Here is a 16,615-nt window from a genome sequence, read left to right on the forward strand (position 1 = left end):
CCACCTAAGACCAATAGCACTGTTTCAATAAATGATAATTTACTGACTAGTTTCATTAATATCCAGCCTTCTAAACAGAACTAGCTTACACCTTCACCAATTATTTACATGCTTTTAGTCTTGGAAAGCATCTTGGTAGAATTATACGTGATATCTAGGCCTTGCAGAACCAAAACAATACTAGAAACCACATATTCCACCAACAGATATTAAGAAAACAAGTTAAAAGTGTAAGTGGAATTCGCTATAAATGGTAATAGCTAATATGACCAACAAAAAGGAACCGCGCTCAGACATGCACATTTCAAAAATTATTAAAAATTGACAGTTACAAATGATTAACATAAATAATAAAACGAATATAAAAACTAAAATTTCAAATTGGAATGGTAAATATAGTAATACCAGAAAAGTAGAGGGGGCAAAGCGGTAAGTAGGTTTGCGAGAACGAAGTAGGGCTGTAAACGAGTCGAGTTAAGTTCGAGTATTGATGAATTCGATTCGAACTCAAAAAGTTTAAAATTAGGCTCGACTCGAAAACTTGAGAGCTAAAAATTATCAAACTCAGCTCGAACTCGAAATATAATATTGAAACTCGACTCGAACTCGAAAAGGCTCGAATTAAAAAAAAATCCAGGAGCTCAATTGAAGCTTGAGACTCGAGCTCGATTGAAGCTCGAACTTAAACTCGAATTCAAACCTACAAAAATCTTATATTACATTTAAAAATATATTTTTAAAAATTTATAATTATCAATAATATATTTTTAATAATGTAATTTTAAAAAAATCTAAAATTATAATATAACATTTTTTCCGAGTAGATCGCGATTAAGTAACTCGTTTTAGTTCGTTAAGAATTTGAGTGGAGTTCGAGTTCGAATCAAATTTGATTCAAGTATTGATTGATCTTTAACCGAATCAATCTAAAAAATGGAGGCGATCTATGTCGTTTAGATTAAACAAAGCAAATGGAGGCTTTCAACATCCCGGCGACGCCTTCATTGATGAAGGAGTTCCTTCGTCAGATGGGACGGCGTATTGGCGACGGAGCTGGAACGCCACGGTGCTGACCTCAACGATCCCCTCTGGAGTGCCAAATGTCTCCTCACTTCTCCTCACCTCATTCGCTCCGTAAATCTCTCTCCCTCCCTCTTTCAAAATTACTTTTTTTAACCTTGATTTTGTTTATTTTCACTATATCTTTATATACAATTCAATGATGTTTATAATAGGAAGTAGGAATTGGTTTTGCTTGAATGCAAGTAAGTCTTCATTTTTCATGGAAGGAAGAGGAATGGGGTAGCAGTGAAAAATGAATGGTTGGTGGATATCTATATGGGAATTTGGATTTGTTGTTCTACTGTCGTTATAATTTATTTTCATATGGAACTGCATTTGCTCTGATTATAAAAAATTAAATAGAACGAGACTTGTTCTGGTTTGGTATGCATGCAGTATAGTATATAAATTTATGTACGTATGTATAGAACACTAGGACCACAGTGTGGAGGTGGTCCAGTTTTGATCTGGTGAGCCAGGTCAGTGGCATTTAAGGGTTATTGGGCACGTCTTCACGATTCAGTTTTGAGTTCTATTGCTTTTTATATAAATTTTACTGATACAAAGAAGTAAATGTTATGATTAAGTGCTTGAGTTTGGGCTCACATATTGATTATTCTAATATTGTGATGAAAGAATTGACCTATTTTTAGTCAGTTGTCCATGTCTGCACTTGCTCTCTCTCTCTCTCTCTCAGAAATCGTTAAAAGGGAAAACAATAAACAGGATACTGGGATTTGGATTTTTGAAAGCGTAGTTCTCTTCCAGGCTTCATAAGCCATATCAGAAAGGTTCAATATCCAAAATGACTGCCAGTTGTCTTTTTAAATAAGATAGACCTAGGTTCATTTTACTTAACCCAATTTCAAGATAATCATACTATCCAAGCATGCATGGTCCAAGTAAATGAGATTAACGCCAAAATGTATTAATGGTCAAAAGTTGAGGTGATGAACAAGCAAGCATATGATTGTGTCTCTGTTTGCACTTTTTAAGTTTATTGATTGTCTGGCTAGATTATATTATCCATGATTTTTGTGAATATTGGTGTCACTGTAACATCAATTTGTTGAAAACGTGTCCAAGTTTGTTTTTTCATAACAAAGAACTCCAATCATTGAATTTCTAGTGTTTCTGTCACTTTGCAGCACCTGTTAAGAGTAAAGTGGTTTTAAACCGGCTGCATGTGATGTTAAGAGGGCTTCTCTAGATAATTTACCAAATGATTTTGAGCAGGTACACCTTGACTACCTTGAAGCTGGCGTGGATATTATTATCACAGCATCCTATCAGGTATCAGATAAAACATTTCTCTCTCTCTATCTTTCTCATTAGGCAACTGATGCAAATTTATGCATCTTTAACAGGCCACGATTCAGGGGTTCGAAGCGAAAGGCTTTTCCAGAGAACAAAGTGAATCATTGCTTAAAAAAAGTGTGGAAATTGCCATTGAGGCAAGGCAAATGTATTTTGAAAGATGTAGTAAAAGTTCTAATGATGGAATTGGAGATGGTAAGGTACTAAAAAAGCGTCCAATCAAAAAATGGCGCACGTTAACGGTTTCCTCTGGATGCACATTAGCAGGTCTAATGGAACCTGATTTCTCCGTTGATTCGTCGGTGATTTTGCTCTGATTTCTTCTTTGTTCATTACTGCTGTTATTCTTCTCTTTTGGTTCTGGTTCGTTGTGCTTCATTGCTAGATAAATGGATTGGCGTAAGTTGTTTGGGGGCTGGACTGATCAAAACCTAGATTATTTTCCTCCTAATCTACGCGATGGTATTCCGACTGTCTGCCCGCCTTCAGAGATCCTCGAAGAAGGAATTTCCGAGTGGAGACTATCCCTAGTGGGCCAATTTCTGGGAGTTGCTCCAAGCTTCACCTCTCTTCATCGGACAGTGGAAAGCTTATGGAGTAAAGCTCTGTTGGGATCCCAATTACAGGTCAGTTCTGCTGGGAACAACATCTTTGTTTTTTCTTTTAGCAGCGAATCAGCTAGAGATTGGGTATTGCAAAACGGTCCATGGCATGTGCATAATAAGCCCTTAATCCTTAGGAATTGGGAGCCTAACCTTAAAAGACTTAGTTTCAGCTTGTCTAAAATCCCAGTATGGGTACACCTGTTCAATGTTCCCCTTGAATTATTTTCTAGAACAGGCTTAAGCTATATTGCAAGTGCCATTGGAATTCCTATCTCCACGGACACTATCACTGCTACGAAATCCAGACTTGAATTTGCTAAAGTCTGTATAGAAATAGGTGTTAAAGATGTTATACCTAAGCTCATCGAGGTAGTTTTGAAAGATGGCCAAACAACCTCGATTAATGTTGAGGTTTCTTGGCTCCCACACTCTTGTAGGAGATGTAATGTTTTTGGTCACAATGAAAAAGGTTGTGTGCTTAAAACTACCTCTAACCAAACTGTCCCTCAAGTCTAAAAGAAGAAGGCAGCAATTCCCAATATAGCAGCCACTCATGTTGGAGGGATAGAAGTATTGCAAGAACCTGAGAAATTTGCGTACCAACCTACTGCTACTGCTGAAGCAAATTTACAAAATATCAATGACTCAATTGATGCAGCTAAGAAGGATACTGTTGTTGGTGGTGAAGCTAATGCAAGGAGAAAGGAGGTTGAGATTGAAGTTAATGTTCCTGATCAAATTGAAAAGCTTAATTATGCTAATGATGCTGCTACTAAGAATACAAAAGAAGTTACTGCTGCTGACTCGAGCAGTGTTAATGTCCCTACTTCAGACCACGAAACCCATGAGCCAACTGAAGTCAATGAAGTAGGAAATGAACAACCAGCAGTGCTTAAAAGGGGTAGAAGTAGACCATTGAAAGAAAATGCTAAAACTCAGTTTTCAGGTTCATCCAACAGATTTGAATTACTCAATTCTGCTGAAGAGATTCCTAACAGTTTAGAAAGCTTCCAAAGGAAACGAAGGGCTGCATCTTTGGGAGTAGTAGAATTAGTGAAAGAACTAAAATAAAAAAAGAAGCATCATCTTGAGAGAGCTAAAGGTCTCACGACTGGAGGTCAAGGGGGTTCTTTGGGATCGCCTTCTCAATGATAATTAGTTTTTGGAACACTAGAGGACTTAACAGTCCCCTAAAACAGAATAAAGTGGTTCTTCGAGCCACTCAGAATAATGTTGACCTCCTTTGTTTATTGGAGACTAGAGTGAAGGTGGACAAAGCAGAGTAGATCGTTACTTCTAAATTCCAGAACTGGAATTTCTGTTTCAACTACGAACATGCTAGTAATGGAAGAATTTGGGTACTTTGGAGGAAGGGTATTAATCTGTCTGTCATTCAAAATTCTGCTCAATGCATTACTGTTAGAGGATCTCACAAAGGTATTCCAATAAAATTCTGCTCAATGCATTACTGTTAGAGGATCTCACAAAGGTATTCCAATGTTTATTTCGGCTATTTATGGTAGTAATGATGGTATTGCTCGAAGACAGCTGTGGCAAACACTAAGGTGGTGTTTGTTTTTGCAGAGGTAAAAGGTCTACAGTCTGCGGACCACATCTGCAGGCATCTGCAGCAGAAGAGGTGGACCAAAAGTCTGCAAGAAGAAGACTGTTTTTGTTTTTAACATCTGCAGACTGCTAAAATGAACTGAAATATAAATAAACTGAAATATAAATAAACTGATTTTTTAAACTTAAAAGAGTTTTGCAATACTGAGATTTAAATAATTATTTTTTTACAATACTGAAATTTAAATAATTCATACAACTACAATAATAAATTATTTAAAATAAATCAATACATATTTTAAAATAAATCAATTAAAATAAATCAATCCATACTAATAAATTATTTAAAATAAACCAATTCATACCACTACAATAATAAATCAATCTATATTTTAAAATAAATCAATCCATACTAATAAATTATTTAAAATAAATCAATTCATATAACTACAATAATAAATCAATCTATATTTTAAAATAAATCAATCCATACTAATAAATTATTTGAAATAAATCAGTCCATATTTTAAAATAAATCAATTCATACTAATAAATTATTTAAAATAAATCAATCTATACAACTACAATAATAAATCAATCCATATTTTAAAATAAATCAATCCATACTAATAAATTATTTAAAATAAATCAATCCATATTTTAAAATAAATCAATTCATACTAATAATTTATTTAAAATAAATTATTTTAAAATAAATTAATCCATATTTTATAATAATTTATTTTAAAATAATTTATTTTAAATAATTTATTTTAAAATAAATTATTTTAAAAGAAATAACCTTATTAAATTATTTAAAATTATTTTAATAAATAACCATATTTTATAATTGTTCTCGAAGAGGTTTGAAGACCTTTGAAGACATAAAAACATGTATGCACCAAGAAGAGCTCGCGCAGACGTTAGAAGAGCTCTGTCTTCTAAAAAATAAACGGTCTGCACGTAGTCTGCGCGACGCAGACATATGAGGTTTGAAAGGTGGAACAGTGAAAACAAGCACAGGCTAAGAGAAGTCGATCTTTCAATTAACAAGTCACCTTGGGTTTTAGGAGGAGATTTTAATATTATCATGCACTCCCATGAAAGTACTGACCATGAAGTCCTTGGCCATTATCTAACCTCAGATATGAAGGATTTTCAGGACTTAGCTCATGAGCTTGAACTCCATGACCACCCTTATTTTGTCCCTTCTTACACTTGGACCAACAAGCAAAAAGATTTTTTCTTGCAAGGAAACTAGACAGGGTCATGCTAAATTCTCATTGGGCTTCTATCTTTCAGCACTCTTTTGTCGAGTTCATTGCACCAGGTGTCTCTGACCATTGCATGTCTCTAACATGGCTATTCAAAGAAGTTCCTGCAAATAAGCCAAAGCCTTTTAAATTCTTCAATTTTTGGGCTGCTCATCCAAACTTCATAAATGTAGTAAGTCAATCTTGGCTCCAACCTGCTCATGGCAATCCTATGCAAATTCTCCTTACTAAACTTAAAAGACTCAAAGAGTGTCTTACGAGATTTAATAAGGAGAATTATAGCATGATCTCGGATCGAGTCAAGCTTAAAAGAATTGAGCTGGAAAATCAACAACTCCTCATTTTAAAGAGACAAGAAACAATCGAGAAGGAACTTCTATTACAAGAAGAGCTGAATACTTTGGAAGTTGCCGAAGTTGCGTTCCTTAAGCAAAAGGCAAAAGTGTAGTGGATTAAAGATGGAGATAAAAACTCCAAATTTTTCTACTCAACGATTGCTTTTAAAAACAAGAGGGATACTATCGGTGTTCTTGTTGATGATCAAGGCAATAGATTGGAGTCCTTTGAAGCAATGTCGAAAGAAATTATCTCATTTTATTTTAATCTGATTGGAACAGCCGACAACATGGTCAAAGATATCGATCCTAACCTTCTTAAAGATCTTCTCAATTACTCATTACCTTATGAAGCTTCATCTAGCCTTGTTAAGGAAATTACTAGAGAAGAAATTCAGAAAGTTGTATTTTGCCAAGGCAATGATAAAGCCCCGGGACCCGACGGCTTCACCCCTTTTTTCTTCAAGAACTCTTGGAATATAGTGAATGAGGATGTTGTCGCTGCAGTTAAGTTCTTCTTTCTCAGTGCTACAATTCACCCTGCTTTTAACTCTACTATTATTGCTCTTGTTCCTAAAATTCCAAATCCGAGTGCAGTTAAAGACTATCGTCCAATCTCTTATTGCTCTGTTATCTATAAAATCATTACAAAGATCATTGTTAGAAGATTGACTGATTTTCTCCCGGATATTATTACTTTGAATCAAACGGCTTTCATCAGAGGAAGGAGCATTATTGATAATACCCTACTTGCTCAGGAGATGGTTAAAGGCTATGGAAGAAAATCCATTTCCCCGAGGTGTGCACTGAAGATTGACCTTCATAAAGCTTTTGACTCCATTCACTGGGGATTCATCATTCAAATTCTTAAAGCTCTCAATCTCCCTCTTGCTTTCATTGCTTGGATCGAAGCATGTTTCACAGAAGCATGGTTTTCCATTTCTTTTAATGGAACCTTAATCGGTTATTTTAAAGGAGCTAGAGGCCTAAGGCAGGGAGACCCTCTTTCCCCTTATCTTTTTGTTCTTGCAATGAATATTTTATCCCGAATGCTTAATTTGGCTGCCGAAAGAGGAATATTTGGTTTTCATCCAAAGTGTAGGAAAATTGGTCTTACTCATCTCTCGTTTGCTGACGATTTACTTGTCTTTTGCAAAGGCAATATTGACTCTGTTGTAGGTGTTCTTACTATTCTTGACCGATTCTATGAAGTCTTTGGGCTTAAATTGAATCCTGCCAAATGTGAAATCTTTGTTGCGGGGATTCCTACAAGAACCATTGAGAATTTAAGAATTATTACGGGGTTTCAAATTGGAAGTCTTCCTATTCGCTATCTTGGTATTCCCCTGGTCACCCGCAAACTTACTGAAAAGGATTGCCAAGCGTTAATTGACAATATCAAGCTCAAGCTTCATCACTGGTCTAGCAGAAATCTAAGTTATGCAGGCCGATTAGAGCTCATTAGATCAGTCTTATTCAATGTTAGCAATTACTGGTGCAGACAATTAGTTCTGCCAACTTCTATTCTTAAAAAAGTGGATCAAATCTGCTCTAGGTACTTCTGGAAAGGAGCAGATAAATTTGTTGCTGGTGCTCGCGTGAGCTGGGATAACATTTGTGTTTCCAAATCAGAAGGTGGCCTCAGATTGAAGAACATTAAAACCTGGAACAAAGCTTGCCTCATTATTCTAATCCGGAAATTCTTAGCAGGAAACGGTTCCCTATGGGTTGCTTGGCTTAAGGCCTATATTTTTAAGGAGCAGGACTTTTGGCATTATTAAGCAGCAGCTAATTTAAGTTGGAGCACCAATCGAATCTTAAAATTAAGGGTTGAAGCTTTTCCAATCCTATATGCCGGTTCTCCACAAGTTCAGGAAATTTGGGACTTGATTCGATGCAAAGGGCAGATTGTTACATGACATAAACTGATTTGGTTCCCAATGCATATTCTAAAAATCAGCTTGATTGCTTGGATGGCTCTTCTCAACAAACTGCCTACAAGAGACAGACTTCTTAAAATGGGAATTACCACATATTGTATTTGCGTTAATTGTAGTAACTCTTGCGAGTCAAGGGACCACCTTTTTTCACAATGTACAATGGCAGTGGAACTCTGGAATTCAGTTTTGAACCTAAACAGGATGAAGACCACTTACTTATCATGGAATGAAATGGTCATAAAGGCTAGTTCATTATGGAAAGGGAGGTCTTTACTCACTACCATTTTAAAACTTTCCTGGACTGTTGTTATTTACTCCTTGTGGCAGGAAAGAAATCAGCGAATTTTTCAAGGACGGAGTAGAACGATTGACTGCTTGCTAAAGGAGGTTAAAGACGTTGGAATCCGTCTTGGGGGAACTAATATTAATAGACTAGATAGTACTAACTTAAAGCTATGTAATGCTTGGGGTATAGCATAACCAATCATTTTGTATAGGTTGTTTCTTTTTGGTTCTACACTATTGATTGGTTAATTGGATGTACTTAAACTCTGTTTCGGGTAATATAATCTGATTTATCCAAAAAAAAAAGTGTCCAATCTTAGTTGCAGCGTCTGTAGGAAGCTATGGGGCTTATTTGGCCGATGGTTCTGAGTACAGGTGCGTCAATCATCTATGCAAATGTTATCAAGTAGTGTTTAATCCAAAACCTATTTTGTTGCTTTTAGGCTGTCTGCCACAATCTCCTCTTTTTGTGTAAATGAAAATCATTATATTTAATACATATTTACATGTCTCCTTTTTTTTGCTGTTATATACTCTATACTAGTGGGCACTATGGTGATACAATGACGGTAAAAGCTTTGAAAGAATTTCATCGCAGAAGGGTTCAGGTCCTCGCAGAATCAGGCCCTGACCTAATAGCATTTGAAACAGTTCCAAACAAGATAGAAGCTCAGGTATTGCTGAATATTTTATTCGGATTAAAACCTTTTTAAATTAAAGTAAGAAGGGTGTGAGGAACAAAAACATACTAAATTTCATGTCTTGCACCTAAATGTTTCCTGAATTGGCTAGTAAGGTGTTATTTATCCAGTGCTCTATGTCTACTTCGTTGTTTCATTTGTTTCTTCTTAATCTTGAGATTTTGGAGGCTGTTCATACAGGCTTATGCTGAACTCTTGGAGGAAGAACACTTGAAGATTCCGGCATGGTTTACTTTCAACTCAAAAGATGGTGTCAATGTAGTTAGCGGTGATTCTTTGCTTCACTGTGCATCAATTGCTGAATCCTTCAAACAAGTTGTTGCTGTTGGAATCAACTGCACACCTTCTAGATTTATTCTTGATCTAATTCTAGAAATTAAGAAGGTTTTGGTTTTGCCAATCTGTTATTTTGTTAATAACCATTATAGATTAAATATTACTCTTTTCTCACCTTTTTGTTGGTTATGGTTTAGCAATTAACTGGTTCTCTCCTTTTCTTTTCTTTTTTTCTTTTTGTTTTTTTTACGGTCGAAGAATTTGTACCGTAATGTTTCAGTCTAGAAATTTGATGGACTCGAGAAACTTATTTGGTTAATAATTTGTGCAGGTCGCTGCCAAACCAATTGTTATATATCCCAATAGTGGTGCGCGGTATGATGCTGATCAGAAGTAATGGGTGGTAAGTTTATTTTCTTTTTTCTCTTTAGTCGATGCATGAAACATCCCTATACAAGAAAAAGGTCTGAAATCTGCAGGAACACCTTATTTGGACTACAAGGGTCTCTTCTGTACCAACTAGAATTTTTTTAGTTTTTGTCCAGCATGATATCAAGAAACACCTGAGCTTAGCAATATGAGACGGAGTGCTACCACTTTAAACTACACTTAACAAAATTCCATTTTCATTTGGCTTTAAAGAAAATAAAGGAAGGACCCTAGTATAAAGGAAATTGCAAAATAACTGGAAAAAAGGAGAAGGAAGCTACACTGTTTTTTCAGTAATTCATTTGTTCCAGTGGTAAAGTGGAGCCTTGATGGTCTGCATCATTCTTTTTCTGGCAGCAAAATTCAGGAGTCAAGGATGAAGATTTCATCTCCTACGTAAGCAAATGGTGCGAGGTTGGGGTTTCGCTTGTCGGAGGTTGTTGTAGTACTCCAAATACGATCAAAGCCATATACATGACACTTTCCCATAGATCTCCTGCAGCACCTAAGCAGAAATTAGCAACTTAATTTTATATGCAGCTGGGCCGTGCTGAGGTGCCTTTTACGGTTCTAACTTCTTTCCCACATTTTAATCTGAAGAGAATGGCTCCCACAAGCTTTGCCTAACATGGTTAGCAGTTACTTGCTGTTGTAGCAGGCAGTGAACATGCATTTTGTATCAGTTTTGGGGAATTATAAGTTATAAGGAATCCGACTGACAGATAATCTCTTGTTTCTTGAGTTGTTATTTTGGTTCTAACTGTAGTCAATCTCGCTTTAAACCTACTGTTTTGTAGGCAGGCTATGGATTTTAGTGCCTTTGTAAAGCCACTTGGAAATTCTATTCTCAAGACTGGATCTGATTTCTTTCGAGTTGTTTTGTTGTTAGATTTTGAAGAAGAACATGGTGGTGGTGCATATTCTCTCTCGTCATTATCTTTTTCTCGAAAGACATGCTTGATTGTATGTACAGTGTCACCGTCTTCTTCTCAAAAGACGTCTGTCAGGGATATGCAGTATCATGGTTTATAAGCTTCAAGACTTCTTTTCTTTTCGGTATAAGATGGTGTCCCCTATCTCTCCAAGGCGTGATAACATCACAACGTTGAATGAATGTCGATAATGTTCTTAAACTAGACTATGATGCAACCGGATGTTCGAAATTTTCTTCTTTTAAGAATGATTCTCCAGAGTAAGAAGCTACCTGAGAATAATTAATAATAGCAGCAACACTAACACGAAATGTTTCCGGGGAAAAAAAAACGAAAGACAGCAACAATGGCAGGAGGAAAGCTGTAAAGCAGAGGTACCAAAATAGAAACTGGAGACAAACACTTAATTAATTTTGTCATGCTTTACTTACTGATCAACTTGAAAACCGATAGTCTGATTTATTTGATGGTAGATATGATTTTTACGATATAATGCAAACTACTCTAAGTTTGTTTTTCATTCAATCTTATAATATGTTTTAATAAAATTAGTACCCACTGGAACATTTATAAGTAGGACCGGACCCATTGGTGCTTAAATTTTGAAAACATCTTACATCAACTGTACTAAAGCTTCCAGAGTTGCATCTCTCGTCATGTTTCTACATCCACCTAGCTTCTTACCCTTCTTTCTCTCTCTCTCTCTCTCAATTTTTGGAACCATTATTACCCCAAAATTTGTCCTCTCTTTTCCTGATTTAATTTTTTAACAAAAAAGAGTGACAATTTTAATTCACCAAAATATGATAATGTATTAAAAAAAACCAAGTAAATGTATGACGAATTTTAAAAAGAGGATAATAATTTTGTATGAATTATATCTTTTGATTATTTGATTTCACGTCTTGATAGATGAGATAGGTAGAATGAACAACTATGATGCAAATTTCATTAAATTGAATGAAATAAAACGCTATACCTAAGAGAGAGTTAGAATCATTAATCTTAAGCTAAAAAAGAAAGGAAGATAATAGAGTTTGAAAACGATAATATTATACATATTTATCAAGATCTTTTTTTCGATAAATAAAGTTGAGAATTTTTTTTTGAATTGAGAAATGAAATTTTAACTACAAACGGGCACAAACCAGTGGTGGATCCATAAATATTTTTTTATTATGGGTACACATGTATTAATGAGGGAATTTTTTTCGTATGGTGGACAAAAATAAAATTTCAAGGTGGACATCTTTAGTAAAATGAACAACTAACACAAATAAATTTGAATTTCATGGTGGGCACAAATAAAATTTCAGGGTGGACACCTTTAATGAAATTAACATCTAACATAAAGGAATTCGGGTTCCAGTGCCCACCCAGGGTTCAACATACATCCGCCAGTGGCCAAAACTGATCGTTTAGGTATTAAGCGTATGAAATTTTTAACGGTAGATACTAAAATAAAAAAAATTAAACATTAGGTATAATTTAAAAAAAAATAAAACTTTTAAGTATTAAAATAGACTAAAACTGATAATTTAAGTGTTAAATGTGTAGTTTACCCTTTTTTTTAAGCAAAAGAGTGTGCAAAAAGCATTTGGACCGCAACTCCGATAACTTTCGCGAGCTAATGTTGTGTTGTGTTTTGTTTTATTTATTCTTTCAAAACAAGATAATTAAGTTTCCTAAGACATAATCAAAAGAGAGAAAGAAATGGCAGATCTTAATCAGCTGATTTAATGGCAAGCATGAAAAGCCATTGATAAATGGGTGCCACGTCGATATAGCTTTTCTGCCTCGACAGCTATGAGTTGGACCAACTCTTCGACAACTTATAATTCGGACCGAACGGATAACGTCAATGATGTTGGTGGAACCTTATCGTCACTTATCATTTTCTTTGATTATTGTGGTCTTTTAACTTTGAAAAAAAAAATTAATTTAATCCTTTGACTAATGTTTTAGTCGTTTATCAACAAAAATTGGATAAATTACATAATTTATCATTCATCTATCCTTTCTCTTCTATTTTAGTCATTAAACTTTAAATTTTTTCAATTTAATTACTTAATTTTTAAATTACTATTATTTTAATTACTATAATTTATTTTATTATTATTTATGTATGTTGTGGCATTTATTATTCAATTGGTACATAATTAAAAGAAAAGTAAGTAAATTGTGAAGGAGCTTTGGAAAATGGAGAAATAAGGACTTTGATTAATGAACCGGACACAGTTCCCCACAGGTAGCATGTGTCTTTAAACATTATTCGATTCAACAAATCATACACTAAGGGGTGTTTGGATGGGAATGTGGGATTTCTATGATAATAGAATTCACATTCTCCTGTTTAGTTAGTCCGAGAATCTCATTTTTGACAATGTAAGATTATCAATAATGGAATTTTTGGAGTATATTATCGGGAATGTCATTACCTCGATTTCCTTAGGTATTGTTGGATTCCCGGCGTTTTGACTAAAATACCTTTAAAAAAATTTTAAATATCCTTTTTCTGTCATTGAATAATAAAAATTCTACGAATGTTAAATTATAAATTGATTCTTAAATTATTTTAGATTTACAAAAAAAATCTATAATTGAAATTTTATATGAAGTTTAAGGGTTAAAATAAAATTTTACCCTTTCATTAAACCTTTTTATATTTTCAATTTTGTAAAAAAAATTATATAAATTTTATGAATTTAAATTTTTTAAAGAAAGTATATAAATATTTTTCAAACTTGTTAAAAAAACAAATATATAATAAGGACAATTTGATCAAATATACATTCCAATAATCTTTTATTCTTTTAACCAAACACGATAATCTTACATTCCTGCTAAGCCAACCAAACACAAAATACAACATTCCCAACAAACACACCCTAATAGTTCCTCACTTATTTTCAAGTGTATAACAGCATCATAGTTAGGGTTGGGCATAGGTCGTGCTGAGTCGGGTTTTTGATCGATCCAATCCAATCTGACCAGAGAATAATAACTCTTCCACCTGAGATCCGACCGGACTCGCATAAAACAATATTTCACCCGACCTAATATATAACTTGAAAATATGACCTGAAATAATAAAAAATATTATTTTTATTTAATAAAAACAATGATTTAATTTGAATATATATATATATATATATAATATATTATTGTAATTATTTCTAAATATATAAGGTAAAATTATAATTTTTTTTGTCGGATATTTTTCACCCTAAACCTAACCCGAACCCGATTTTTTTTAAAAAAAATTAGATTTGATCGGGTCGGATCGAAACCCGTCGGGCTCGGGTCCCATGCCCATCCCTAATCATAGTTACACATAAACCTACTATTGAACACGAATGTATACTTTTTTCAACTACATTTCAAGGTTTTGTCCTGATTAATCTAGATCAACTCGGATTGTACACTTGATTTTGATGGGTGAGTCTTACAGGGAATTTTCTACATACACAAGGACTCGAACCTGAGACCTTGCTTAAATGATCATGTTGTTTACCACTTGAACTAACTCACGGATGATGTAGAATTTTATATTAAAAGAATAAAATTTTAAGTGATAATGAAATTATAAAAAATAATTGAAAAATATATTTTCAATAAAAGTATATAAAAAATAAAATACATAATAATTTTAAATTTTCAAATACAACAACTACTGTTTGTCTTTCCTCAATCTATCCCTATCGATCATCCTACTTAAACCTCAGTTTAAGCCACCCAGTTATAACCTAGCAAGATCCTACTTGCAAAGTTCAAAATTTTATATTATTTATCAACCAAAGTTTTAGGATGTGTAATTGTTTACTTTAAAATTTGATTTTTTATAATAGTTATCTATTTTATTGATTACGTTTATTTTAATATTTTATTTATATTGATTTTATATTAAAATTTTAAGTTACTGAGTTTATTAAATGATCACAGTAATAAAAAAATATTGTTCTCTTTAAAAGTCTTGAGTTAAAGCAACTACGTCTGAATGGCGTGTGCATTGTCAATCAGTTAAAAAAACTATAAACAATATTATCTTATAATCACCTTAGAAAATCGCAACGTTAAAAAGGAAATCGCAACGGTCAAAAGAAAATCGCAACGCGAGCTTCCAAGTTCGCAACGCGATTTAGAAGAAAATCGCAATGCGATTGATAGAATCGCAATGCGACTGAGAGAATCGCAATGCGACTGAGAGAATCGCAATGCGATTTATAGAATCGCAACGTTGAAAATAAAATCGCAACGGTCAAAAGAATAGTTAAAAAAAATTTGTTTCTTAAGAATTTTCTCTAAAAAAATAGTATACGCGCGGACGTGTCGAAGACACGTATTACCACGACCACGACCACGACCACGACCACGACCACGACCACGACCACGACCACGACCACGACCACGACCACGACCACGACCACGACCACGACCACGACCACGACCACGACCACGACCACGACCACGACCACGACCACGACCCGACCCGAGACGAGACGACGGCGGCGGCGGCGCGCGAGAGTCCCCCTTGTCCTCTTTCACTCAACAAGGAAGTGCAAAATACAAGCCTTAAATATAATTCCCAATAGTGTTTCCAATACTATGTGGGATTGAGCATTACCAACACTTGTTCCCAATATAATTATTCTTCATAAGTTATCATCCATTACAATATGAATTATCGATAATAAATTAATTCATTTTAATAAGTATTTAAAATTATAACTTGATAAATACATGAAATAATTCTATTATTAAATAAAAAATATATTTTTTATATTAAAATTATTGAGATAGATATTTACTATAAAAGTAAAAGATTTTTTTTTCACGTACAACCTCTATGTGAATTAGTTTCACAATAAGGTATCGGTTATGCATTGGATTCTTTCGTATTAGATGGTCTTTAATAAGATCATCATCATCATTCTTTTGTTCAACAATACCATATATTAATGAGGTATATTGGTTCATTAACACGACTAATTCATATTGTAATGGATGATAACTTATGAAGAATAATGATATTTGGAACAAGTGTTGGTAATGCTCAATCCCACATAGTATTGGAAATACTATTGGGAATGATATTTAAGGCTTGTATTTTGCACTTCCTTGTTGAGTGAAAGAGGACAAGGGGAACTCTCGCGCGCCGCCGCCGCCGCCGTCTCGTCTCGGGTCGGGTCGTGGTCGTGGTCGTGGTCGTGGTAATACGTGTCTTCGACACGTCCGCGTCTTTTTAGAGAAAATTCTTAAGAAACAAAATTTTTTTACCTATTCTTTTGACCGTTGCGATTTTCTTTTTAACGTTGCGATTTTCTAAATCGCGTTGCGATTCTATAAATCGCAACGCGATTCTCTCAGTCGCATTGCGATTCTCTCAGTCACATTGCTATTCTCTCAGTCGCATTGCGATTTTCTTCTAAATCGCGTTGCGACTCTCTCAATCGCATTGCGATTCTATCAATCGCATTGCGATTTTCTTCTAAATCGCGTTGCGAACTTGGAAGCTCGCGTTGCGATTTTCTTTTGACCGTTGCGATTTTCTTTTTAACGTTGCGATTTTCTAAATCGCGTTGCGATTTTGATATCGCGTTGCGATTTTATTGGTCATTTTGGCAAATCCAAAAAAAGTTTATTAAAATCGTATATTATAAGGTATTTTTGGTCACTGAGGCGATTTTCTCTTTATTAATATGTCACTAGACACAAATAATATCATGTTAATATAAAATACACGTGAATTATCATACGATTTATCGTATTAAATTATTAAAAATTAATATTTTACTTAATATTTATGTTAAAAATAATTTTATTTTATTAAAATATTGATAATCAAATTTATTTGATATAATATTAAACCCTTTAAAATTACAAAAGATTCGCC

The 16,615-nt window shown here is 34.2% G+C and overlaps 1 pseudogene; it reads left to right on the plus strand.

The window, feature by feature from the left end:
- The first annotated feature begins 963 nt into the window (after positions 1 to 963).
- Positions 964 to 2,711, plus strand: LOC120209690 (annotated as a pseudogene).
- Positions 2,712 to 16,615: the final 13,904 nt, after the last annotated feature.

Source organism: Hibiscus syriacus, unplaced genomic scaffold, assembly GCF_006381635.1.
Source record: "Hibiscus syriacus cultivar Baekdansim isolate YM2019G1 unplaced genomic scaffold, ASM638163v2 tig00019690_pilon, whole genome shotgun sequence".
In the NCBI taxonomy this organism is placed as follows: Eukaryota; Viridiplantae; Streptophyta; class Magnoliopsida; order Malvales; family Malvaceae; genus Hibiscus; species Hibiscus syriacus.